Below are 25,000 nucleotides of genomic sequence, written 5' to 3' on the forward strand. Positions count from 1 at the left end.
GGCTCATCGATAGATCAGCAACATAAAACAATACAAGTGATGATGATATAGAATTAACCAGCAAGCGAAGAAGCAGAAGGTGGCGGAAGTTGCGTGCTGTGTAGACAGGAAGGGTGGGAGGGGAGGAGGAAGGGAACAGATGCCTGGTGCTGACACTTGACACTCTTATTTTGCTAGAATGCAGGGCGGGGGCAGGGCGGCGGAGAGGACTGGGCAGGGAGGAGCAGTGAGGCGCGACGTGAAAAGTGAGTCAAAAGTTAAACTATTTTCCTTTCACATTTTTTGGGAGCATTTTGGGACAAAAATGTTCCACATCCCTTAACTTCATACCTCTCTCTCTCTCTCTCTCTCTCTCTCTCTCTCTCTCTCTCTCTCTCTCTCTCTCTCTCTCTCTCTCTCTCTCTTTTCATACACACACCACACAAAATAAAAACATATGGTCACCTCAGCCGTGCCCTGCCGCCAAGCCCCTCACCATCAACAGGCGCACACTACTCACATATAAAATATTCAATCGCACTGTCCCACGCCCGCCCTTGACCTGCACGCCGCCACTGCACACACTAAATAAGTAAAACGAATCGTGTCAGGTAGGTTTTCCTCTCGACGCGAACACCTGGCGGCTATGGGAGAGAAACATAGAACACAGAAGGGAACAAAACCATCTACAGCTTTTCCCTGACAGCCACCACAGCCTTTCACAGCATCAGGCGGGTGAAGTGATGCGCTGGCCACTTTCACCTTGGCCTGGAGAGAGAGCACGAGCAGCACACACACGCGGCCTTAAAGCAGAACGCACTTCGGTCAATGGATCTGACACACTGACTGATTAATGCTGACAGGCTGAAGGGTTAAGACTGTTCCCTTTACATTTCAATCTGCCTGCTTCTTGTTGCTATCTCTCTCTCTCTCTCTCTCTCTCTCTCTCTCTCTCTCTCTCTCTCTCTCTCTCTCTCTGATGATTCCACCCATCTGAAGATTAAAATTTTAAAAGCATACCATCTAGTTTGGACAATAAAGTTTGGGTGTTTATAATTCTCTCTCTCTCTCTCTCTCTCTCTCTCTCTCTCTCTCTCTCTCTCTCTCTCTCTCTCTCTCTCTGTAAGCCAAGCCAGCTGGGTATATCGTCCCATAAGGCATTAAGTATCAGCTGGGAGTGAAGCAGAGTAAAATATTCACCGTTATTGAGGCGGCCCGGAGAGCCGATATATTAGAAGTGGAGCAGACTGATGTATGAGTAGAAACACCCCTCGGGAAGGCTCGGGTAAATATTAGGTGGCATTCTCTCTCCTTACCATCCCCCAACCCCAACCCCAACCTCTCTCTCTCTCTCTCTCTCTCTCTCTCTCTCTCTCTCTCTCTCTCGACCATCTTCGCAACCAGACAGACTTTTATCATTTTTTTTTCTTTTCCTCTTGCGTTGCTTGTAACTTTTCGCCTCGTTTGTTATTGATCTTTTGCTTCTTCCTCTTCACCTCCTTTCGTTTTCTTTTATTTCATCTTCTTTCTCCTCTTCCTTCTCTTTCTCCTCCTCTTCATTATTTTCTCTCCTTATTTTCGTAGTTTAGTCTCTACTTGCTTTTATTCCTTTTATTCTTTACCTTACTCCTTTCTAAATTTTACTCGCTGTGTATAAGACTCCCTCCCCCCCCCCCCTCTCTCTCTCTCTCTCTCTCTCTCTCTCTCTCTCTCTCTCTCTCTCTCTCTCTCTCTCTCTCTCTCTCTCTTCCCTGACCTTATCAAACTTATTTAGATTCTTAGCTTAGACTGACATTTCCTTAAATGATCTCTCTCTCTCTCTCTCTCTCTCTCTCTCTCTCTCTCTCTCTCTCTCTCTCTCTCTCTCTCTCTCTCTCTCTCTCTCTCTCTCTCTCTTACTTCATTCTTATCTTATCCAATCCCTCCCCTCCCTCCCTCTCAGCCCTTACTTACTCTCTCTTTCCTCTTGTTCCTCCTCCGGCCTTGAAACGCCTAACGCATCACCGGAGCCGAAGAAAGGAGGAGGAGGAGGAGGAGGAGGAGGAGGAGGAGGAGGAGGAGGAGGAGGAGGAGGAGGAAGGAAGAAAGGAAGGAAAAAGGAAGGGAGAGAAGGAGAAAAGGAAAAATGGATGGTAGATTGCAATTCTTACACAACGCCAATAAAGAGTAATAGAGGTTACTGCGGCCTCTTCCCCCATCTTCCTCCTCTTGCTTCTCCTCTTCCTCGTCTTACTTGCTCTCTCCTTCTACTGTTACGTGCTTACTTCTTATGCTTTTGTTTACTACTTGTTGTTCACGTCTTTCTCGTCAAACTGCTACTGCTTATCGTCATCCTTTCTTACTTGTTCATTTTATTCGGTTCAAACTTTCTTCTCGTCTTATTTCTCATATCTATAATTAATTCACCCCACCTCCCTTCTCCTCCTCCTCCTCCTCCTCCTCTCATTCTTTCTCCTCCTGCTTATTCTAGTCCTTTTTCTTTCATTACGCTTCTTTCATGTTTTCCTACTCCTCGTCATATTATTAGTCTGATTTGTCCTCATTTGCTTCCTCCTCTTCCTCCTCGTCATCGTCGTTCTCCTCCTCCTCCTCCTTCTATTAGGTCTTCTTCATTAGGATTTTTTGGAAATGGAATTAAAAAATGCATGTAAACATTAAAAACTACTCCTACATGTTACCAATTAAAGACCACCACCACCACCACCACCACTACCACAACAACAATAACAACATCCACCACCACCACCACCACCACCACCACCACCCCTATCACTACAACTCCTAGTACTACCATCATTGCTACATATAAGCATAAGTGCCGTTGTAATTATTACCGCTCACTACCACCATTACTATACTACTAGCACCACCACTACTACTACTACTACTACTACTACTACCACCACCACAACTACCACTACTAACACTGCCACCACCAACACATAAATACAAGAGCCACTACAGCAATTACCTCTGATCAGATGACCGCCCTGAGCAGCGCCTGGCAGACTCCTTGTGACGCTGTTCATTGGTCGCGTGACAGTCTGGCGGGTGACTGCAAACAGGGAAGTGAGGCAAAGTGAGGGGTGTGGGTCAGGCTGGGTGACATTACTGACAGAGAGAGAGAGAGAGAGAGAGAGAGAGAGAGAGAGAGAGAGAGAGAGAGAGAGAGAGAGAGAGAGAGAGAGAATGTATGTGTGAGAACTAATGCAAGACTCTCTTTAAAAACTGAAAAAAAAAACAGGAAAAAATCAAAATACATAAAACCAGTAATAATTAAGACTCCTAGATTAATGAAAATAAATAAATAAACTAAGACTTAAATACATATAATCAGCAACAGTATTAATGCATGAATTTCCCTGGAAAAACATTATGAAAAGATTAAAGTCTGAAATACATAATGCATAATAATAATAATGTTTGTCGTCCGTGCTTGCATCTGTTAAAGCTGGAGTCATCAGCCTTGAAAATTCTCGTCATTACAGCCTTGCTAAATAATAACATACGAAAAAAAGGTCACAAGCATTAACATATACACTCATTAGTATTCTTTCTCTGGCCTTCCACCTACGACCATCTGTCTGCGTTTCTGCCTATGTATGTATGTATGTATATATGTATGTATGTATGTATGGATGGATGGATTAAAGTAAGTCTGACTCTTCTACTGCCAGCCTGTCTACTTCCTCTCTCTCTCTCTCTCTCTCTCTCTCTCTCTCTCTCTCTCTCTCTCTCTCTCTCTCTCTCTCTCTCCACATTGCACACATTTCTTCTTTAGCTACAAGTCTCCAAATATTTCGAGCGGGGCTGTCACTAAAACTTTTGCTGCGCTGCTCTTGAAAAATTCTTTCCTGTTTCTAAATTCTTTTGAAATTGCTATTGCGCGTCGTGCGTTCATTCTGAAGTACATGCGCTTCTCCTTCTCTCTCTCTCTCTCTCTCTCTCTCTCTCTCTCTCTCTCTCTCTCTCTCTCTCTCTCTCTCTCTCTCTCTCTCTCTCTCTCTCTCTGCATATTACGCGTACAACACTTGCGTTTCGTCTCCACTTTCCCCTCCCTTCCCTTTCTTCCTCCTCTCCCTTTCACCTTACTGCCAGAATAAAGGCGCGGACACACAACACACACACACACACACACACACACACACACACACACACACACACACACACACACACACAACACAGACCGTGCAGTCAACCAGAATTGCGTGGGAAACTCTACAGTATGATAATGGTTACTGAAGAGAGGAGGAGGAGGAGGAGGGGAAAGCGAAGGAGGAGGAGGAGGAGGATAAAGGAAGGAAGGAAGAAAGGAAACAGCAAGGAATATATTGTTTGTGTTTATCTTAAGCCGAGCAATGTTGCCTGGAGGGGAATAAAAAGGGGGGATGGAGGAGGAGGAGGAGGAGGAGGAGGAGGAGGAGGAGGAGGAGGAGGAGGAGGAGGAGGAGGAGGAGGAGGAGGAGGAGGAGGAGGAGGAGAACTGGAAATGGCTAGAGGGACTGAGATACAGGAAAGGAGGAAAGAGGAAAGAAAGAAAAGGAGCAGAGAAGGAAACAGGAATGGCTGGATGGGGAAAGAGAGAAGGAGAGAAATAAGTCGGAAAAGGAAAAGGAGCGGGAGAAGGCGGAGAAGTAGAGTGATGTTATTGACCTGGATAAAGGGAAGCCGGACAAGGTGAAAAGTTAAATTTGAAAGAGATGAAGGTGTCATTACGTGAAACCGACGCGTGATTACAACTTCGACTCGTATTCCTAAACGTTTCGGTGCATTGGCTCGAATTATCATGTTTTAATAAAAGATTCTGGAGGTTTTCAAGCGTGAATCCATGACGCTATGTATTGGCAGTTTAACGAGGGTTCTGCATCATCAACGGAAGAAAACGTCATAAGAATCTGATTATTCTTGTTTTTTTGGTCTTGAAAATAGTGTTGGTGAGAGGCCGAAATGTTAAGGAACACAGACCTGTGAGCCAGAAATACTTAGATAAAATTATGAAATTACGAAAATTTGAAAATAAACTAAATTCAAACAAAGTAAGAGAAAATGTTCACGAGTAGGTAAATTATTATTATTATTATTATTATTATTATTATTATTATTATTATTATTATTATTATTATTATTATTATTATTACTACTACTACTACTACTACTACTACTACTACTACTCGTACTACTATTACTACTAGTACTAATACTACTAATGCTACTACTATTACTACTACTATTGGTGCCAGTACTACCTAAATTTTTATTACAGGTTTGTACCAGAAACACATACGTGAGAAAACATGATGGAAATAACAAAAGGAAACCAACAAGAAATTGAGCGGAATGTTGTTTACAATGGTAATTAAGACGTTATAACAGTTAATAATTACAAGTCAGAAAAACGTGCGTGACGATGTGATAGTGAAACAAAGAAGCGAGGCTTAAATGAACAGAAAATATTTTAGTTACAGCTGTAGACATAAAGTTCAAAGTTATTACGGTTATTAATCGGAACCCTTTATGTGAATGTTAGGGAGAAGTAGAATTACTGTCTTTACTGCTGTATATTATATTGTAGTAGCGACACGAGAGAAATAAATGAAAACTAAATGCGAGATTAAAACCTGCTACGATTAGAAATTAAAGTAACGACCATAAAAATTGAAGTTACAACACTCAAATTAAAGTGAAAATGATAATTAATCATTAACTAAATTAACAGAACCAGAGAAAAGTAAAAAAAAAAAAAAAAGATGAGGAAACTAAAAGATTAAATAAAACTGCTGCTTATCAACACTGAACCAGATGAGTAAAACAGTAATAACAGAATATAACGAGTAAAAAAAAAAAAAAAAAGTAAAATAAAATAAGAAGTAGCATTATTTATGGCAGGTGAGGAAACCATCTCCTTTAACACTATCAGTGATATATGTAATGCTGAGGAAAAAAAAAAAAAACACGAAAAAAACGCAAGGGCGAATAGAAATTCACAAAAAAATGTAAAAATTGCAATTGGAGCTTTAAAAATTGAAGTATTAATTAAGAAAAAGGGGAAAAATAATGTGTCTGTATATATATATATATATATATATATATATATATATATATATATATATATATATATATATATATATATATATATATATATGTAAGCAAGGCAGAATTTTAGTTTCCACGTTGATTGCAAACATATATATTATTAATCAAAATAATGAGAAATAAGCAAGAACTTCGAGATTGGTATTGCTTTGACATCCTTTATGAGTTCTACATATAATTTCTTGACAATATTCTTCTTCCTCCGCGCACGCGTGCGTGCGTGTGCGTGTGTGTGTGTTTATGTGTGGTGGGGAAGGGCGAGGCACGATGTGAAATCCAAAGAGGAGGAAAAGAAAAAAAAAAAAGAAAAACGTAACTAAATCATTCTGACAGTTACGGGAGAAAATATAAAATGTTTGCGTGTTGATCTCTCTCTCTCTCTCTCTCTCTCTCTCTCTCTCTCTCTCTCTCTCTCTCTCTCTCTCTCTCTCTGTCTCTGTCTCTCTCTCATCACCTAACCCATGCCTCTTCGTTCCTTTTCCAAGCACTCCACATTTCCTTTGCCTTCGTGGTGTCTTTCTGATTCATTAAAACCCTTGTGAAAATTTATCAAGCGCGCCATGGACTATTCCTTTTGACACTTGTGTATTAGACTTTCAATATTCATTTGTGCACACTTTTGACTCTCTCTCTCTCTCTCTCTCTCTCTCTCTCTCTCTCTCTCTCTCTCTCTCTCTCTCTCTCTCTCTCTCAAGGATCATCTCGTACCCACATTTTAATTTTATTACTCAGGAATATTGAATTAAAGTAAGCAAGGGAGATGTAATCAAATATTAAACTTGCATATGTAAGGAGGGAATAATAATCAGTCTTAATACGTGCTGGGAAATATGATATGGTGAAGAAAAGTAGGGAGGGAAATGAAGAATCGAGTAAGTGAACCTTGGCTTAATACAGCCGCAGAGATGAAAGGATGTCATCTACTGGCGACACACACACACACACACACACACACACACACACACACACACACACACACACACACACACACACACACACACACACACACAGAGAGAGAGAGAGAGAGAGAGAGAGAGAGAGAGAGAGAGAGAGAGAGAGAGAGAGAGAGAGAGAGAGAGAGAGAGAGAGAGAGAGAGAGATTGGATTCAAGCTAATAGTTATTTGATATCATACTTAAATGATCTTATCAATTCTCTCTCTCTCTCTCTCTCTCTCTCTCTCTCTCTCTCTCTCTCTCTCTCTCTCTCTCTCTCTCTCTCTCTCTCTCTCTCTCTCTCCTTTGCTAATCCAAATATTTATCTTTATATTCCATTACCTTAAAAAGAATCGGACTCTATTCCTTATTTATCACCCCTCTCTCAGTCACCTTCTCTCTCTCTCTCTCTCTCTCTCTCTCTCTCTCTCTCTCTCTCTCTCTCTCTCTCTCTCTCTCTCTCTCTCTCTCTCTCTCTCTCTGCACAGTAAATGTACAAACATACCAACCCTCTCCCTTCCTCAATCTCTCAACATATGCATAGTCTCTCACCCTTTATCCCCCCCCCTCTCTCTCTCTCTCTCTCTCTCTCTCTCTCTCTCTCTCTCTCTCTCTCTCTCTCTCTCTCTCTCTCTCTCTCCTCCCCTTCCCTTTCCTCCCTTCCTTTCTCTCTCTCATCAATTCCCTCTCCACTTCCCTTTCCTTCCTGACACACTCTCATTTCATCACAGCCTACCCCCTTCCTCTCGCTCAGCCCCCCTCCCTCCCTCTCGCCTCTTCACGCAGGCAGCCTCCGTTCAGACCCTGGCCCTGTCCCCTTCCTCTCAACCCCCGGCAGCGATACGTTCCATTAAGGGCAGATAAAACCGAATGCAAAGCTCCATCCGGTACCTCTCGGGGGAGTGGGAAAGGGGATGAGAGCTCAGGGCCATTGTCAGTGACGAGACGCAACGAGGATTACTGAGGATTGAGGACTGAGGACTGCAGGAGTTGTAAAGAAAGGTGTTTAGCGTTCAGCATACAGGTGTTTGCTTACCTGCTGCCCTGATTACTTTTGTCTTTTGGTGTTCGCTCTCAGTTGTACCGCTTCTGATTTGTTGACGAACGCTTATATAACTTAAATAATGAACTGTTAGGGTATTCAAAGGTGTCTGTTTACGTGATGCCCTGACTACTGTTGTGTTTTGGTGTTTTCTCTCAGCTGTGCGTCGTCTGATTTGTTAAAGAAAGCCTTATTCAACCAAGAAACTGTTAGGACACGTAGGAGAAATCTCTCAACTGTCGGATTCTGTAAATTAATGGTTTCAAGATACTTCTACCTCTCCTTTGACTTTGGAGTGTCCTCTTGGCTCTGTTCTTTAGGGACTGGCACCTTCAATGGGACTTTTTTTTTTACCTCTTTTGTAGCCCTTAGCCAGAGCCCCCTCACATATGGAAAATTGTTAGCAAAATTAGAGGACTTAAGATTCAGACGAAATGCTATGTATTGGATGAGAGTGAGCAGTTTACGCGACTCGTTGTGATATTAGTTGAATTGTAAAACTGTCAGCAGATTGGAGGAAGATAAATAAATTGTCTGGTTACATAAAGAGACTCAGTAGATCAGAAGAATCAGACTGAGCAAAAACGTTGAATATAGTTTTAAGAGAGCGGTAGGTTACAGGATTCTTTATAAAAACCGTCAAATGAAAAACTGACAGCAATTCAGAGGAAAACCTACCAGTCATGTTTTGTAAGGGGATTGTCAGCAGATTAGAAGACTTTTGATAAAAAAAAAAAACATGAGAATACAGCATATTACTCGATATCCTGCCGTGGCTACACTAAACTGCCGCGTCTGTGTTTGATTGGTGGGTTTGGTAGCGTGTGCTGGTTATTAATTAAAACGTCACTGAACAAATACATCCCCACGTGGTCTATGGTAGAGTAATCTAATGACGAGTTTTGGAAAGTTGGAGCATGCAGCTGACGTGGGTCTGTCCAGTCTGTCTCGTCCATATTTTGTGTTGCGGAATTATTATACGACTATTCCGCGTCCAAATGTGTCAGGTTACAATTATAAAATCCCTCAAAATACGTAGACATGAAATATCTATGAATTCCATGCAAAACCAGTAAATATCGGCGCATTTTATTTACAGGATGATAAAATACGAGATGAAAAAGTGCATAAGGGGGAATGAAAAGAGTAAACTGAGCGAAAACGAGGAGCGGTCCACTGCTGAGTCTGGAGTTTGAAATATTCCTGAGGTACTCGTTGTCCTTTCTCTTTACATCTGTTATATGTTCTCTTCACCTGCTGCAACGCTAAGAGGGGGACGGAGTGGAGACATAAGGGATGCAAATACTGACCTATGAATAGAATATGTAGGGATGGAGATGTTGTGGAAAATTTGAATATAAGACGATAGTTCATGATCGTCATACAAATAGACAGATAGATAAATAAATAAATAAATAAATAAATAAATAAATACATAAATAAATAAATAAACAAACAAACAATCTAGAACACTTAACACTGAAACCAACTGACAGAAACACACACACACACACACACACACACACACACACACACACACACACACACACACACACACACACATCACACGCACCACTGATATAAATCCTAATTAGGTGCAACAATACAATAATTTCTAAAGTCTCTTGCTGAAATTCAGGCGAATGAACACACAGCTCCGTGAAATATCGCTTGCATGTTATTCACTTTTTGGGAAGACAGTTTAGATTATAATTTTGAGATATTTAGTGATTTCCCTTATTTGTATAATTATTTCTCATTACCGGATTAAAGAAGCTTATACTCGTATTTCATGTACTCAGTTAGGTTAGATTAGGTTAGATAAGGTTAGGTTAGATTAGCTTATATTTTATCTACTCAGTTAGGTTAGATAAGGTTAGGTTAGGTTAGCTTATATTTTATCTACTCAGTTAGGTTAGATAAGGTTAGGTTAGGTTAGCTTATATTTTATCTACTCATGTTAGATAAGGTTAGGTTAGGTTAGCTTATATTTCATCTACTCAGGTTAGATAAGGTTAGGGTTGCGTTAGGTCCTTTATTTGCTGAAGACGAGCGGATTATCTACTACATTCATTAGTTATCATATTTTCAGGAAGCTGAGTGTTTTACTTATTCAATTATTATTCATCTTTGTTTTAACCGAATGTACTTGAGAATCTATCGAATTACACCTTACCTATTATTTTTTTTTGTGTAATTTGTGTGGATCATCTATTTGATTATTACTCATCTATTACTGTATATGGAGTGAGATGAGCGAGGTATCTTTAATTACTACTCACCTTTAATTTACGAGTGAGTCAGTTGGATTATTAGCTTCATTATTGCTCATCATTTTATTTGAAGTATGTCAATTGCATTATTTATTCGATCATTACTTCATCTATTATTTTTTCTGGAATGGGCGCGATGTATACATTAGTCTATTACTCATCTGCTGTCTTTCAAGAGAATCAACTGGATGATCTATTTAACCCTTTCACTGAGATACAAAACAATTAACAGCACCAGAAGTAATCAATGAAATCTTTATAAGCACCCTCAAGGAAGAAAGGGATTAAAAAGAACAGATCTTTGAATTTCTAAGCAGCTTAAGGATTGGAGGTACCTATAGAATATGTAAAGATATCCCTGAGTGATTGATAATTAAGGTGCACCAAATAACAGTCAAAGGGTTAACTTTAAGCCATTTGTGTTGAGTAAGGTGAGTGGATTATCTAATATATCTTATTTATCTATCACTCATCCATTACTCCTTGATTGGGTCGAGTGTTTAACCTCTTTACCTAGAACTTATCAATGCCTTATCTTTTGGAGTCAGTCGGAGTGAAGGTCAGACTCACCAATGTTAAATTAATTCTATGCAGTCAATACACAAAGACACATAACAATTCCTGCTAAAAAGTAAAGAAAAAGTCATGATGTTGCTTGGAACAATGAAAACTTTCCTTTATCACACACACACACACACACACACACACACACACACACACACACACACACACACACACACACACACACACACAAAAGGAGCCACGCCAGGATAAATGGACATAATAGCCAAGTAAACAAACATTCTGAAGCGACATGAACTGGCAATGCAATGAACTGAACTCATCGAAACTGAACTAACTGAAACTGCCTGAAACTACGTGTTGTCTGTCTGTTTGGACTGTGGGGACCCCGCCCTAACTATGTGATCCCCTCTCTCTCTCTCTCTCTCTCTCTCTCTCTCTCTCTCTCTCTCTCTCTCTCTCTCTCTCTCTCTCTCTCTCTCTCTCTCTCATGATGGTAATGGTACCGGTGATAATAACAAAAACATTAAACCAACTAAGAACTCAAATAATTAGCATTAGAATATATATATTTATAAATCTTAAAAGGGCATCTATATGCAACACTACTCTTTAGATATTTACTTATATACTTATAGGTCAAATAATTCTATAACGTAGCAATTAAAGGACATATTTTTTCTTTCCATTTCTATTATACCTTTCCAATACCTCCATTCACCGGACAGAGTAATAAAAAAAAATAATAAAGGAAAAAAATAGAGATGGGTAATGAAGATAAAAGGAGGTAGTTTCATCCAAAGGTCCATTAAGCCTGTAAATAAAGGAAAGCCCATTTACTGTATCCATTTTGATCAAGAATAAGCGTCTATCAATCCTTAATAAATTCGATTCAAGTCTCCTAACAGTTTTCGTTCGGAGGGGCTTTGGGAAATAATGGGCGTTTATATAAGTGTCATCTCTCTCTCTCTCTCTCTCTCTCTCTCTCTCTCTCTCTCTCTCTCTCTCTCTCTCTCTCTCTCTCTCTCTCTCTCTCTCTCAGTACAAATACCGCTCTTTTAGGTGCCAATCCGTTTTCTTCCCTGGAGCTTTCCCGCACTCAGTCATGTAAGCCTTCGAAAGACAACGAAATACTTGCAGCAAGATTCCCTACCGCCACTACAGGCCAGGGACAGAATAACACGTCCTGTCTCCTCATACCTTTACTTTTCTTCCCTACCAGCCTGCCTGCCTGCTCTCTCTCTCTCTCTCTCTCTCTCTCTCTCTCTCTCTCTCTCTCTCTCTCTCTCTCTCTCTCTCTCTCTCTCTCTACTGCCTGTATGTTCTTTGTTGTTGCTTTCTTCCTCCTCTATCCTTGTGGTGAGGACAAAGAGGCACAATAGCTCTCTCTCTCTCTCTCTCTCTCTCTCTCTCTCTCTCTCTCTCTCTCTCTCTCTCTCTCTCTCTCTCTCTCTCTCTCTCTCTCTCTCATTCCTCATCTTTCCATTCCTTCCTTCCTTCCTTTCTCCTTCCCATCCTTTCATAGCACGATGAGAGAGACTGCTGAGAGGGAAGGAAACTTGGATAAGCAACAGGTTCTTCCCTCCTTCTCTCCCTTACTCACCCTCTCCCCACCAAGACCTTCGGCAGGAGGGAGGCACCGCTGAGCTGATCGTGACATCCCACGTCACCAAGTTTGCGCCAAGTTATGAAGGTTGCGGAGTTGTGTCTTGAAGGAGCTGATGAGGGTGACAGCGTTGAGGTGGGTGGTGGTGGTGGTGGTGGTGGGGAAAGGAGGAAGGGAAGAGAAACAGAAGCAAACGAAAATATGGAAAAAAGAATAAGAAGTATGAAGATAGAAACGGGAGGGAAAGGTAAAATAGGAAAAGAAAAGGGAAAGGGATAGGGGAAAAGAAATGCGATGGGAAAATAAAAAAATAGAAGACAGTGGAAAGGAGAAGGAAGAGAAGGAAAACAAGACATGGATAGTAGACAGAAAGGAAAGGAATGTTAAAGAAGATGAAATGGAAGAAAACAGAATGAGGAAGGGAAAAGTGGAAAAGGAAAAGAGAAGGAAAAGTAAAAAAAATCTAAAAAAAAAATGGATGAGGCGGGGAATCAATATGAGGAAGTAAAAGAAAGAAAAGGGGAGGAGGAAGGGGAGAGGGGTAAAGAAGAAGAGGGCAAGGTGTGGAAATGACTTGTCTTTGGGAGGGGTGGGCGAAAGGAGGGGGTGGGGAGGGAAAGAGAAGGAAGTAGAGGAAAAGAAGGTGGAAATAAGATGTCCAGAGAGAAGGAAGAGGAAGGGAGAGAGGAAATAAAAGGGAAGGAAGAGGAGGAGGAGTAGGGGGAGGGAAGGGGGAGGAGGAAGTAGATAAGAAAAGGTGTTTTGAAAATGAGGTGTATTGATGGACAAGGAAAAGAAAAGGTAAGGAGATAAGAAAGTCTGGAAATAAAGTGTCTTGATGGATGGTGGTAGAGGAGGAGGAGGAGGAGGAGGAGGAGGAGGAGGAGGAGGAGGAGGAGGAGGAGGAGGAGGAGGAGGAGGAGGAAAGGGAAGGGAAAAGGGATGGTAGTCAAATAAGGATATTTTGACAAGGGACAGCACAAATGAAGAGAAGAAAAGAGGGAATCGAGGTGTAGAAGTAGAGAGAGAGAGAGAGAGAGAGAGAGAGAGAGAGAGAGAGAGAGAGAGAGAGAGAGAGAGAGAGAGAGAGAGAGAGAGAGAGAGTACCTGCTGACAGAGCTTTACTCTCCCGTCAACGATAAAAACGCACTAAAATTTCTGATGTAATTATGAGTGACGCGAAAGTCAAAGTTTTAAGGCTTATGACACATTTATTTATTCCTTGTCAGTCTCTCTCTCTCTCTCTCTCTCTCTCTCTCTCTCTCTCTCTCTCTCTCTCTCTCTCTCTCTCTCTCTCTCTCTCTCTCTCTCTGAAAAGCAGAATCAAAATGGAATGACAAAAAATGGGTTGAAAAAAAATAAACAGCGGAGAAAATAGACATACGAGTGTGAAAATCTGCTAAAGAAACAAAGAATAAACACGGAAGTGAAAGTGAATTAAAATGAATAAGAAGGAAAAGGAATAGAAGGAGAGAAAACGAGATGAATGTGGTGCAAAATTCCATTAGAAAAAGAGAGAAAGTGGATATAAATTGAGAGAGAGAGAGAGAGAGAGAGAGAGAGAGAGAGAGAGAGAGAGAGAGAGAGAGAGAGAGAGAGAGAGAGAGAGAGAGAGAGAGAGAGAGAGAGAGAGAGAGAGAGAGAGACCACACACACACACACACACACACACACACACACACACACACACACACACACACACACACACACACAGGAAAACAGAAAACACATACAAAAAAAAGGAAAAAGAAAGACAGACAGACAAACAAAGAATCATGAAAGAAAGAGAGGCAGAGAGAAACTGATATGGATTCCCAAACAGCGTGACAAACAGAGCAAGAAACAGATACGGACAGACAAACACGACGACAAACACGGAGGGAGGGGAGAAGCAACACGGCAACCCTGCATGCAAGAAACAAACACACCTGCTGAAGTGGAAACCCTGAAACACATGAATAATCGCACCAACTACATCTGGAATTTACCAGCCCTCTCCCCCCATACACACCACTATCAAATATTCTTTCTCTTTTATTTCTTCTTTCGTATGATCCCTGATTTTATTTATCTATTTATCTGTTACAAATAGGCAAGATATGGCGCCGCTGTTGAGGAGCATTGGCTTCTTCAGTACAATAGTTTTCTCTTGATAATATTCAGAGCAATGGAGGAAGTACTTTGCATAAACACGCAGGCAGAAAAAACAGTAGAGCATTCGTTCTGTTTCCTCTAGGTTACAGAGTTATTCAAGAGACTGTAGTAGGAAAATGAATGTTTGAGAGTCGTGCAATTATGAGAGAAATCGCGGAGCAGTGAAGGAATTAAATCAGTGAAAGCATCCATCAATCATTCAATTATCCCTTTATGCGGGTATGAGGAGAACCAAAGCCAGTAATCAACTTTTAATGGAAAGCTCGTTAAGTCGCCTCTCCTTTAAAAAGAGTGTACAAATGATGAGCAAAAATGTGAAGGCTTATTTAGTTCCACACTTTGGTGCTAATTAACTGATCTAATATATTGAAACACCGCGAGCACGTGGCTTTAAATATTTATAATAAAAGATTTTAACAAATTCAAGGGAACACTTACTAGAGAACAGCTAATGTTACAAAACTATTCGAGATCACATAGCGGCAAGTACCGAAGAGAACAAGCACTCACGACTGAAGGAAAGTCTTACTGAAGAACAGCAAACGTCACACAACTCACGCAGATCTTCAGATTGAATTAAACCACCGACACAAAGAAATCACATGGCGAGAACAAAAACTAACGGACTAGAGGAAAATTTCACCGGAAAACCACGAATGTTACAAATCTTTACTGGTACAACTCTTCAACACTATCCTGGACTTTCCTTTCAGGTTAAAACGGAAATTGAGTCGTATCAAGCGCGTTCTGCAGTTTTTTTTATTTTATTTTATTTTTTTTTATGTAAGCAGAACAGTGGTCACGGGCAGCAAAAAGAGCGAAGAAAGGCCCACTGAGGTCCCAGTCCCAAAACAGATGTGAAAAGGACCATCCCAAATTTGAGGATTAATGTTTTTTTTTTTTTTTTTTTTTTTTTAAGTAATATGAAGGAGAATATAAAGAATCAGCCAGGGAATTTCAGAATTTACCAGAGTTTTCCAAAGACTGACTATGTTCCTTGTAAATCAGAAAACATCGCCGCCAGACAGAAAGGATCTAATGTCCCAGTAGGAAATTCTATTGGAGATACGTCGGTTTTCTATGATGCTTTTATCTGCACTACGCGTTTTCTTTTTCATTTTCATATTGGTAATTTGATTTTTTTTTCTCGCTTCTGCTTTTTCCTTTCTTCCCATGATATTGAAATTACACTGGAACTTGCATTTTCTTTTTACTGGTTATCGTTTCATAGCTTATATATCTTTTTTTTTCCTTTATACGTTACTTCATTTTTTATAATTTCGTCCGGTGTCCTTAATCCCTGTGTTCTTGTCGTTTCATTGCTGGTTTTGTACAGCAGGTGTGTGTTTGTCTCCCTCAGTTTCCTATCGTTCTCTTATTGGGGTTCCTGAATAAGACTGCACCAGATTTTCCCTGTTTACCGACTCAATCTTTTTTTTTTTTTTTCTGTTCCTGCTACTTCATTGACTTTGCATCTGAGTCCTTTCTCTCATTCATCTCACCAATCACCCAATCATTCTTCTTCCTTTCCTCATTTCTGTTCCTCTTTCTCCTTTACATCATTCCTTTTCTTCTTGCTTTCTATGTACTCCTCAATTTTTTTTTTTCAGCATATTGGTTCTTTTTTTATTCTTCTCGCCAGTCATTCAATAATTTCTCTTCCTTTTCCTCTTTTCTATTAAGTCTCCTCCATTCTTTTTTTTTTCGCTCCTGAGTTGTTCCTTTTAGTCTTCTTTCTTCTTGCAATCCTCCTTCCTGGTTACCTTTGCTTGCTGACTCATTCTTTTATACTCGTATTCTCCATTATTCTGTTCCTCCTCTTCTTGCTCACTTCTTTCTCCATTCTTTTCCCCGTGCTATCCTTCCCCCCTTTGCTTTTCAATTCCATTTTCGTCTGCCCCTCATTTCGCAAATCATCCACCTAACGGAAGCTTCTCGCTATACGCCCAATAAAAAAGAAAGAAAAAAAAAATCTCGCTCACAACTTCCCGCTTTGAAGTCTGGAACCTTAGCAACTCAGGTTTCCTTCTCCTTCCTGCCTGCCACACTTAAACCCTTAAGGCTGTGTGTGTGTGTGTGTGTGTGTGTGTGTGTGTGTGTGTGTGTGTGTGTGTGTGTGTGTGTGTGTGTGTGTGTGTGTGTGTGTGTGTGTGTGTGTGTGTGTGTGTGTGTGTGTGTGTGTGTGTGTTTGTATGTGTGTGCGTGTGTGTAAGTTACAGCTGATATTTCCGCTTTTCCCCTCTTCCTTTCTCCTCTTCCTAGTCCTACCTACCTTTCTCGCTTCTTTTCCTCCTTCCTCTACTACTGCTTCTACTACCCGTACCAGTTCATCATCATCGACTGTAGCGATAAACTACTTACGTGCTCCTGTTCCTTCTATTACTCCTATTGTTTCTTGTCCTTCTCTTCCTTTATTCCTATTCCTTCTTCGTCTCCTTACATCACACGTCAGATAGTCACCATCACCAGAAACAATAACAACAATTCTATTCCTCTTCATTCTCCTCCTCCTGCTACTACGCTGCATCTCAAACAACGGTCACTAGGGAATCATCAGCATCATTAATAACCCACCAAACCAGGCAGGGCAACAAGGAAGCCACAAAGCCACACTCGAACCACTGACCTTGCATGCGAGTAAGCGAGGAGGCAGGCAGATGTGAGGTGAGGGGAGGTAAGGTGAGGTTAACGTACACACCTTTAAGACTCAATTGAGACCCTAGCCCTCCATCAGGCAGGATATCGGGACCTCGGGGAACACTGCCGATACCCGATAAAGCCTCTCTCTTCCCACCCTCTCCCCCCCCTCTCTCTCTCTCTCTCTCTCTCTGTCCTCTTCCCTCCAGCATCCGTCGCCGTTGCAATAACCTGATGGCGAGGCACAGTTGCGTCCTGGTGGTCTGTTTGAGCTTCCCCTCCAACGCTTGCCTCACATTACTTTCGTCTCCATACCCCGTGCAATTGGTCCCTCTTTGTGTGTCCGTCCCTGTGCCCGTCTGATTGTCTGCTTAGCGGCGTGAATGTCTGCCTGTTTCGTCTCTCTCTCTCTCTCTCTCTCTCTCTCTCTCTCTCTCTCTCTCTCTCTCTCTCTCTCTCTCTCGATGAGAAGTTGGCACGTTATTTGCATTTCCTAATCCAATACAAACTGTCTTATTTTGCCTTTACGTAAACACATTTTTTTTTGCCTTGTTGTTATTGATGAGAGAGAGAGAGAGAGAGAGAGAGAGAGAGAGAGAGAGAGAGAGAGAGAGAGAGAGAGAGAGAGAGAGAGAGAGAGAGAGAGAGAGAGAGAGAGAGAGAGACTTACAAAACTACTTCCTTCATCTCTTTAATTCATTTTCCTTCAATCTTACAAGACCATAAAAAATAAATAAAAATAAATAAATAACACCCACTAATACCAACACACCCCACAACCTCTCATTCTCCCCCTTCCGCCCCCCCCCTCTCTCTCTCTCTCTCTACTACCCAACACTCACACAGTACATCATTCTCACCCTTCCGAATTTACACACACAACACAGAATCGGCTGCGCTCAATCTGATGAACAGTTACTTTCGCCCCCCAATAAATATATATCAGTGGATCTCTTCCCGTGCAATGAGCGAGCAGCACAAAATGGGAGCCAAGTTGATAAAGCAAACACGAGATATTTCGCAACAAAGAGGCCGGAATAGTGTGTCTGTCTGGCTTTTGTGGCGCGAGAGCTTCATTAGTGATGGCGGAGAGAGAAGGGAAGAGGAGAGGGTGTGGATAGCGCGTTGATGGCGTTGAGAGAGAGAGAGAGAGAGAGAGAGAGAGAGAGAGAGAGAGAGAGAGAGAGAGAGAGAGAGAGAGAGAGAGAGAGAGAGAGAGAGAGAGAGAGAGAGAGAGAGAGAATACAATGCTAATGACACTGAGAATGCTAGTGGTGGTGGCGATGGTGGTGGTGGTGGTGGTGGCAGCGGCGGTGGTGGTAGTTGTTGTTATAGTAATAGTAGTGGACGTCGGATATAAAGAGTGGGAAGGTGAACTGAGAGGTGTTGGTAGGGGAGAAGCAAGTAACACCGTATAAACACAAGAATATAATATTAAGTGAAAAGACCATCTGGTTCACAAAGAGCAGTTTCTAAGCACTTAAAACTTACCATTTATAAAACACACCCAACCTCCTCTTGAAACTATGCAATATCTGTGTACTTACCACGCTTTTGCTAGATTTGTTCTCGTTTACAACCCATTTTGATATCCAAATTTTGCTTACCGTTTAAATCTGGTCTTGTCCAGCTTACAATAAATTCTGTGCGTCATAACTTATTCACTGACAAAAAGAACTTGAATAATATTTCATCTTTTGTTTGTTTCAAGCATTTAGTGAACCAATTTTTACCTCTCTCTATCTCTTTTTTTTTTTTTATCAAATCCGAGTTTGTCCAGCTTAAAACTATTCCTATGCATCATAACTTGCTCTCTGACTTAGATAATTTTATTTTCATCCTCTTTGTTATTTATCCCTCTCATTCACAACTAATTATATGAATTAATGTTTGCTTATATCTTTTAAATTTTATTCTCTCTAGCTTATAACTCTTATTATGCCTCATTACTTGTCCTCTGACTAAAAGACCTTGATTTATATTTCCACTCTTGTCTGTTTTATCTACAACTCAATCTGTAGAACAATTTTTCCTCGGCTTCTTTTTAAATCTAATTCTACTTGGCTTATAACCATTCGCGCGCCTCCCAATTTACTCTGACTAATAAACGCAGCTGATTTATATTTCTCTGTTGTTTGCTCATTTAATTTACAACTCATTTTCTGAACTGTTTCCTGCCTGTCTTCTGAAACGCGATTCTGTCCAGCTTACAACCAGTCGTGAGCCTCCCAAGAACCTGATTCATATTTTCTTTGTTGCACGTGACAGAGAGAGAGAGAGAGAGAGGGGGAGGGAGAAAAAAAAAAGAGTACGATAAAGGCAGATGAGTGGGTGGAAAGGTGGATAGATAGATAGGTAGGAAAGCGTGTACGGGGCAGGTAGAGCCATCAGGTGAGGTGAGGTGAGGGGAGGGCTGCAACAGTACGGTTTGTGACGCAGGTAACACACGCAGGTAGGAGTGTAATTACGTGTCGGATTGTGACGGTGATGGGGAATGGGCGTGGGTGTTGGCTGACGCGATGGTGGTGATGGTGGTGGTGGTGGAGAGGAGACTGATATGGGAGAAACAAAGGTAAATAGATAGGAATGCTCTGAAATAGATGGAGATGGTGGGGATAGATAATGTGTGTGTGTGTGTGTGTGTGTGTGTGTGTGTGTGTGTGTGTGTGTGTGTGTGTGTGTGTGTGTGTGTGTGTGTGTGTGTGTGTAAGAGAGAGAGAGAGAGAGAGAGAGAGAGAGAGAGAGAGAGAGAGAGAGAGAGAGAGAGAGAGAGAGAGAGAGAGAGAGAGAGAGAGAGAGAGAGAGAGAGAGACGGAAAGCGAACAAGAGAAGGTAAAAGAGTAAAAATAATAATAGAAACGTAGGATAAGCACAAACTGAGCGAAAAAAAAAAAAAACAACGTGGCAAGCCTGAAACACAATGAAATAAGAGACACGAAGAATAAAAAAAAAGGCAGAGAAGTAGAAAGAACAAGACTAAAACCAAAAGAAAAAAATTAGAAAGAGGCTTATTTGGAGCAAGATGTAATGGCAAACCTAATGCTATCTCGGTGCAGGAGAGAGAGAGAGAGAGAGAGAGAGAGAGAGAGAGAGAGAGAGAGAGAGAGAGAGAGAGAGAGAGAGAGAGAGAGAGAGAGAGAGAGAGAGAGTGGAGGGCGCGGGTGAGTCATGGCGAGGCGGCGGAGGGTGAAGGTCAGGAGGCAAGGCCAGGGAGGAAGGAGGTCATAACAAGGTAGTTTGGGAGTTTGACCTTAGCATTGTGTCATCATAAGAGAAAAGATCGATAACGTTACAGATTATGACTTGTTTTATGGGGTGATAAGGATGCTCTCTCTCTCTCTCTCTCTCTCTCTCTCTCTCTCTCTCTCTCTCTCTCTCTCTCTCTCTCTCTCTCTCTCGACACGTATGTAGACATTGACGTCATTAGAATCAATTTCTTTGCAACATTAAGCATGAGAGAGAGAGAGAGAGAGAGAGAGAGAGAGAGAGAGAGAGAGAGAGAGAGAGAGAGAGAGAGAGAGAGAGAGAGAGACAGGGAGAGAGAGAAACGGAAAAGTAAGAGAGAAAAAACCTCCAGATTCTCTCTCTCTCTCTCTCTCTCTCTCTCTCTCTCTCTCTCTCTCTCTCTCTCTCTCTCTCTCTCTCTCAGTCAAAGGCGTGAGGCTGGAGTAATTGGATACAGTCTCTCACTCCCACATAATAATCATGGGTCTAAACGGTTGACTAAATTGACTACCTGCCCACCTTGATTACTACCAATACTATTACTATTGCTACTACCACTACTACTACTACTACTACTACTACTACTACTACTACTACTACTACTACTACTAGTACTGCTGCTGCTGCTATTAATAGTACTGCAATAACTTTCAGGTATTTCTCACTGACTACTACTGCTATAATAACAATAGCAACTACTACTACTACCACTACTACTACTACTACTAACTACTACTACAACTACTGCAGTAACTTACGAGTATTTTTCACCGCCACAATAATCAGAACCATCACTACCACTTCTACCACCACTTCTGCAACAGCAACAACAACAACAACAACAACAACAACAACAACAACAACAACTGTTACTATTACTAATACTACAACTGATACAAAAACTACCACTCTCATTCGTAAATATTTAGGAAGCTGAAAAATAAACAAAACACTTCAAGATATGACAATACAAATTTAGGAAGAGAAAGGAACAACGGACGAGCGAAAGAAAAAGATAAAAAGAAAAAAAGAAAAAAAAAACAAGTATCATGAGAACATTTCCCTGGCTGTAAATTAAAGCGATGAATATTAACTTTCCCTTCCGATTGCATTTATATTTTTTTTTTCCTTTTTACTTCTTTTCATTAAGCGCAAAGTGGGCGACACCGACTCTCGTTTTCTGCGTAATTGAAGCACATTTGGCCTCACATTTTGCTACACGGTCCTAATGACGATTTTGCCGCTTTTTGATCTTACTAATTTATTTTGTTATTTTTTTTTCTTTATTGCTAGAAATTGTTTTATTTTATCTTATTGCTTTTTACTTACTTTTAAAATTGTCAAGTTCATCTTTTCTTTTATTCGCAACGATTTTTTTTTTCTATGTTGATGCTTTTTAATCACTTAAATATTGTTTACAGATCCTGATATATAATTTTTTTTTCTTTTAATACATATTTTCAATTCAAGTACTTTTCTTTCCTTACTCGAGAGCTGCTATTAAACCCAATTACGTTTTTATCAGAATTTTTATTAGGCTGATATGATACTGCCGCTACTAATCTATCTTATTCAATTCTCCTGCGTTTTTATGTATTGGAAAGACCACCAAGGGTAAAATAATGAACTTACTTGCTTTCGTTATCCAAGGACTTTTATTAGTATTTTTTTATATAGTTAATACTCTTTTACTTTATGATACTGCCACTACTCCATCTACCTTATTCAATTACTTCTCTTTTTTTATTTCATTTTTTTTTTTTTTTGTGTGTGTGTATTAGGAAGATCACCAAGAGTAAAACAATGAACTTAAGTATCTTCATTAATCGTGAATCTTTTTATTAACATTTTTTTTTATGATACTCCGACTACTCCTCTATCTTATTCACTTATCTTGCTTTTTATACGGAAGGAAGATCACAGGGATTAAAAATGGAGAAGAATAAATGAATAACAATAAAAAAAAAGGTGCTCATAATGTTGCTCCATTCCCCCCCAAAAAAAATAAAGAATTAAAGAAAAAAAAAAAGAGCACAAAAAGTAGATCCGAGAAAGATCAATTTATTTTTTTTGTTTAATCTTATAATGTTCCCAAAAAGTAAACAAGAAAAAAAGAAAAAAAAATCAATTTAGTTTTTCAAGTTTCAATGTTCAACGCGTGATTGCAACGAGGAACACAAAACACTTAACGAATAAACAGGGAAAACACAACAAAGGAGGATAATAAGAAATGCACAAGGGGAGAGGGGGGGAATAAAAGAGAAACATGAGCGGAGGGGGAATTAATAGCAGAACATGGCCCAGAGATAGCAAGGGAATGCTGGAATGAAAGGCGAAATAAAAAGAAATGCTGAGAGGAAAATATTAAGTGGAATAGAGAACACAGAGGTAAGAACAAGGCATACACACACACACACACACACACACACACACACACACACACACACACACACACACACACAAAAAAAAAAAAAAAAAAAATACAAAGGAAAAACAAGGAACAACAAATAGACGGAAAATAAATATATAGAATAACAAGAAAATAAGATGAAATATAAACTAAACAAATAATGAATGAACAAAAGAACGAGAGAATGAAAAAAGGAAGAAAGAAAAGGGAAAGAAAGAAGGAACAAAGGAGACACAGTTGGATACACGACACAGGCAGCGCAACATGATGACATAACTCATTCCTCTCTCTCCTCCTCCTCCTCCCCTTCCTCCTCCTCCTCCTCCTCTCACCTCGCCTTTCACCTGAGCCTGTAATCTGATTAGCGCCCCTATCTCTCCACGCCTGCTGAGTCCTGTCTGCTCATTGTGGCGCGGCGATACAAAGGGCCAGCGTGTGTTTGCCTCAATTTATACAAAAGCCATGTGACTATTAAACGTTTGGTCATATGTGCATTTACCATTTGTTCATATGTGTGGTAGTTACTTATTTTTAGTCATGTGTGTGTATTAATTTGAGTGTTTAGTCGTAGGGCAATTGTTAGCAGGAGTATTTGGTTATGTGTCTATCTGCTAGTGTATGTGGTATTGTATAATGGAGATAGACATTTAGCCATCTGTCTCACTATTAATCTAGGTATCTAACAATATATCTGTCTGCTAATCTAAATATTCGGTCATATGGCTACGTATTCATGTGGGTATTTAGTCATGTGTGTCTAAGAATAAGCATTCACCCATATGTCTACCTTCTTTATTTAACTACTAGTCTAAATATCCAGCCATTTCTCTATCAACTAATAACATCATTCAGTCAGATGTCTATCAGAATTTAGTCACACACTCATTCATTCACTCAAGTATTCAATCTTACATTCATCGTTTTGTCTCACATACATATCTGTTCATACATCAATAACCTATCCACACACACACTCGACTGGCTGTCCCTCTAACTGTCTGTCTAATTATCGCCCTGCCAATATGTGTCTCGGTTTGCGGTCCATGTTAGCATAAACACATTACCTGGCCTTGCGCTGCTCTGGTCATGAATAAAAAGAACTCATTATAAAGACGATGACTAACTTATAATACAGTTCATGTGTATTAAGAGGAATAGTTTTTCTCTCCTTCCTCCAATTACAAGTTGTGTGTTATTTCTATCTTTATTCACCTTTATTTAATTACCTATATCATCCATTATTTTACTAATGGCCATTTATCTTGGTAATTTTCGTTTTTTTTTATTTCATTGTATTTATTATTTCTAGTGTTATTCGCCATCATTATTCACTTACTTTTTTCATTATTTTATCGATTGCTATTTGTCTTATCAATCTTCGCCTTTATTTCACCGAGTTATTAATCATTAGACTTCTTTGTCTCCTTTTAATGAAGACGTGAATGATTTTTATTGTTATCCGCCCTCATTATACATCATTTACTGTTATATGTCATCACGTATTCATTGTATTTCATCTTCATCATATTATTCATTATTTTTTGCCTTCCCCTTGTCTCCTTTATGAACAGAGTCATCATATTCCATCTCGTAGTATATTACTTCATGTTTGTTCATTATTTTCATTCATTAAAGTTAAGTAGACTTTTTATTATTGTACAAGTGACTATTAATGATAAACACACACACACACACACACACACACACACACACACACACACACACACACACACACACACACACGTATAACTGCCATCTCATCACCTTCATTTCTTTATCTATCATCACTAATTACATATCATATTCTCTCTCTCTCTCTCTCTCTCTCTCTCTCTCTCTCTCTCTCTCTCTCTCTCTCTCTCTCTCTCTCTCTCTCTCTCTCTCTCTCAGATCAGATAAGAAGAAATAAAAGAAGCAAGCAATCTACACTTAGTCCCACGAGAGAGAGAGAGAGAGAGAGAGAGAGAGAGAGAGAGAGAGAGAGAGAGAGAGAGAGAGAGAGAGAGAGAGAGAGAGAGAGAGAGAGAGAGAGAGAGAGAGAGAGAGAGAGAGAAATACGACACGACAAAGGAAATACAGAATAGGAAGAAAGAGGAACTGATGAAGGAGGGAATGATAAATGAGA

The 25,000-nt window shown here is 40.2% G+C and overlaps 1 protein-coding gene across 6 annotated transcripts in view; it reads right to left on the reverse strand.

Annotated features, from left to right (window-relative positions):
- LOC135106094 (RING finger protein 37-like) overlaps positions 1–25,000 on the reverse strand; it is a 350,223-nt gene that overhangs the window by 51,057 nt on the left and 274,166 nt on the right. For 5 of the 6 annotated variants that reach the window (XM_064014935.1, XM_064014939.1, XM_064014934.1 and 2 more), the window contains one exon: positions 2,951–3,034. The gene's annotated coding sequence lies outside the window, so the exon portion shown is untranslated. Of the gene's footprint in view, positions 1–2,950; positions 3,035–12,446; positions 12,562–25,000 lie in introns of all 6 variants that reach the window. The other variant, XM_064014944.1, reaches the window with a different exon arrangement.

Source organism: Scylla paramamosain, chromosome 12, assembly GCF_035594125.1.
Source record: "Scylla paramamosain isolate STU-SP2022 chromosome 12, ASM3559412v1, whole genome shotgun sequence".
Lineage (NCBI taxonomy): Eukaryota > Metazoa > Arthropoda > Malacostraca > Decapoda > Portunidae > Scylla > Scylla paramamosain.